Below are 3,589 nucleotides of genomic sequence, written 5' to 3'. Positions count from 1 at the left end.
TTTTCTTTTCTTTTCTTTTCTTTTCTTTTCTTTTCTTTTCTTTTCTTTTCTTTTCTTTTCTTCTTCTCTTCTCTTCTTTCTTTCTTTCTTTTTCCTTTCTTTCTCTTTCTCTATCTATATTTGCTTTTCTTAAAACTTGAATAAAGGGTCACAGAGATGTGAAAAGTGATGTAGCAATGGATTACAAAATCAATGGTCAGTTATCACCTATGTGGAACTCCTCAAATATATCTTGGCATCCTACTCCCTGAAAGCTGGATCTTTAACTTTTTCCTTTTATTCAGTGTCTTGCCTCAGTATCTTTCTAACAACATTGGTACACCTCCACTAAGTTTATCATCCCTATTCTTACCTCACTTTGGTTTCTTCCAAAGCAGTTTCCCTAATAAGCACTAAAAGGAGCTGTGTAACAAACCACCACAACTTTGTGGATTGAAACAACAATCAGGTATTTATTTCATAATTCTTCAAGTGAGTAATTGAGTCTGGTCTTGAATGGAATCTCTCACGCATTCACTCATCCACCCTAGAGTATGCATCTTACTCAGCGGCGAGCTGGCTATCACATCACTGGGAGCTTCAGGTGAAACAGCTGGGTCAGCTTGGGTCTTGCTTACATGGTCACTCATTCTCAGTGAGGCTAGCCTGGGCCTGGTCTTATGGAGTAAGCAGGGATTTCAAGAGAGAAAGACAAAAGGCACGCAAGTCTCCTTGGAGCCCAGGCATGGGCTCTGCATATCATCACTTTTGCTACATTGTACTGATCAAAGCAAATCCCAAGAACCACAAGGATTTGAAGAGAAGAAAAATAGACTCTATGCCTTAGGAGGAGGTGCAGTATTACATTGCAAGGAGTGTGGAGTCAGAGAGCAGTGATAATTGTAGTTAGTTTTATAATCTATTACAAACTCCCTTTTACACAAGCTCAATTACTTGGCCATAGCTTCTCCTACTTTAAGAAGCCATGGCAAAACTGGGCAAAAAAAATAGCATCACCCTACAGATTAATCCCATGACAAACTCATTGTTACTGTTTTGAGGTGGGCTTTTAGTATTCCCCCAAAATCTTTCAATTTTTCCTGTCAGGACTCTTTTCCAAACCCCTCATTAGTTTTAAACCCTCTCAATTCTCCTTGAGCCATCTGTCCAGCGACCTGAACCCTGTGTTTGTGAGAGAGAGAGAGATCAAAACTATTCAAATAATGTCTTATTTTATGAGTGCAGTTTTTATTACTTTTTGTTACAGCACAGTAATATTGAAGGGCTTGGGAGGAAAAACATATGCCAGATCTTGTAGGGAATAGAGTGTAATCAGAAAAATGACATTATGTTTGGTGCCAGTCACCTTGAAGTCATAAAATTAATGCATCATTTAAATAAAGAGCAGAATCAACATATCCAGTGTAGAAAATGGGGAAACACCTAGGGCCAAATGTCTGGGCTTTATATTTGCCTTTCCTATTAACTGTAAACTGTGGGCAAGGCATAATCTTTTCTTGGCTTCTGTTTATTCATCTGTAAAGTAAACAGGTTGAACAAAGTGATTGGTGTGGTTACTTACAGCAAGAAATATACTCAAACAGGGACTTTCATTGGGAGATACAAAAATCCCATAAGTTTAATGTTCTGCAGAAATAAAACAAAACAGACCATTTGATGTTTAATGGATAAATGTTTAAAACCTCTTCTTAAAGATGTTTTACTCATGTATTTTTAAATCTGCATTTCTTTGTTTTACTATAAGCACATTTAAGGAAAGGCAAAATTGTTCTGTAATAGATACCCATCTGTTACTTCTTTTATACTTTGTTATAGTAACATATTTCTATAGTTATGGTATAATCACTTCCCTGTAAACAATGACACAATCACCACTCAGGATTGTTGTAATTTGAAAAATGAAGAGTATACAGATACAATGAATACTTCCAAACATGTGTAAGGTAATGATTCAGTAGTCAATACTACTGGCTTTCAGGATGGCCAACTTAAAGCATATTTTCCCATTTTCTTCATAAGTTTCTCAATAGTGTTATGGGAAATTGTGTGTGTCTCTAAAACCAAGTGGTTAAATCTCTAAGAGAGCCACAAGAGAGTCTCCAGGTTCCTAATGAGAGAAGTTGTACAGCAGCTCCCTGGTGCCCCTACAATGAGATTTCAAATCTCTGGCACTGTCAGAGATCATCTTTAACCTGGCTCAACTTTTAGTCCACTCTTCAAAGTATAGGCTAGAATGGGCTGATGCTGGGAAGGTTTTGCAGGTGGTTTATTCCATCCATACCGTTGACTTAAGAAATACCTCTAGGTATCAGTGCTTTTATCTTTATTGTAAAAATAATGACTACATGTTAGACCTTTTTCTTTAACAAGTAAACTCTTGGGAAAAAAAAGCAAGAGGGAAGTATTTAAGATAATTAAGTCAGAATGAATTCTGACCTCTCTTTATATATTTACATTAATTACCTGTGAAGACATCTTTCAACTCTACTGCAGCTATGTCATGACTGTGGGACAAGTGGCCTTCTTTGCCTGGCATCTTCTCTCTGGGCTCCGGGTGGAGAGCAAGCTCTTCCAACAATCCCCCTTAATTTTGATGTTATATTACTATGGAAAAAGATACTATTGTTTAGGATATCATTAAGCAGGTAGCTAACACAATTTCTGTAGTTTAGTAGCACGAAATCTATTGTTTTCATTAACAATGTATTAAAGGTATAGGTTCTCCAAAGAATTCACACATATCCATCATCCCAAATACAACACAACTCTATGAGATGGAGAGATAAGCACTTCTCCCCTTCTACAATAAGAATATAGAGCTTTTGTTATGTCAAGTGCCTTTCCAAAAGTAGTGCAGCTAGTAAATGGTGGAGTGAAAAGACTCTAGATCTTTTTAAGTCAGTTCCACTAGAGTGGATAGATGGAAATATGTAAAATCACCATGCCTATTTTCCACTCTGAGTTTGTTTGTCTACCTGTGGAGTCAAAGGTTTTAGACTTAGCGATATCTATCTTTCCTTCCAACATTGACCTATTCATCCATAGATGTAGACAGTATTTTGATGGTGAGATGGTGTGAAGCTACCTCTAGTAACCATTCAGAAGAATTCAAAGTAAGCTTTGTGTATTTGTTTTACGTCCAGAAACATTGGGTCAAATGAATAGCAACTTAATTACTCATAGTCTTCTAAAATAGATTTCATGTTTTTTTGTTTGTTTGTTTGTTTTTGTTTTTGTTTTAAATTTTGAGATGTAGTCTCCCTCTGCCACCCAGGCTGGAGTGCAGTAGTGCAATCTCGGTTTACTGCAAGCTCCGTCTCCCTGGTTCACGCTATTCACCTGCCTCAGCCTCCCAAGTAGCTGGGACTACAGGCTCCTGCCACCATGCGTGGCTAATTTTTTCTATTTTTTAGTACAGATGGGGTTTCCCCGTGTTAGCCAGGATGGTCTCGATCTCCTGACCTCGTGATCCGCCTACCTCAGCCTCCCAAAGTGCTGGGATTATAGGCGTAGACTTCATATTTTAAGTCACCTAGATTGGCAAAAGGGCAATATTTGTTGATTTGTTCATTTTTAACGTGCCATTAAA

This window comes from Piliocolobus tephrosceles, chromosome 8, assembly GCF_002776525.5.
Source record: "Piliocolobus tephrosceles isolate RC106 chromosome 8, ASM277652v3, whole genome shotgun sequence".
In the NCBI taxonomy this organism is placed as follows: Eukaryota; Metazoa; Chordata; class Mammalia; order Primates; family Cercopithecidae; genus Piliocolobus; species Piliocolobus tephrosceles.
The sequence above is the reverse complement of the archived record's forward strand: the minus strand, read 5'-3'. Positions refer to the sequence as shown.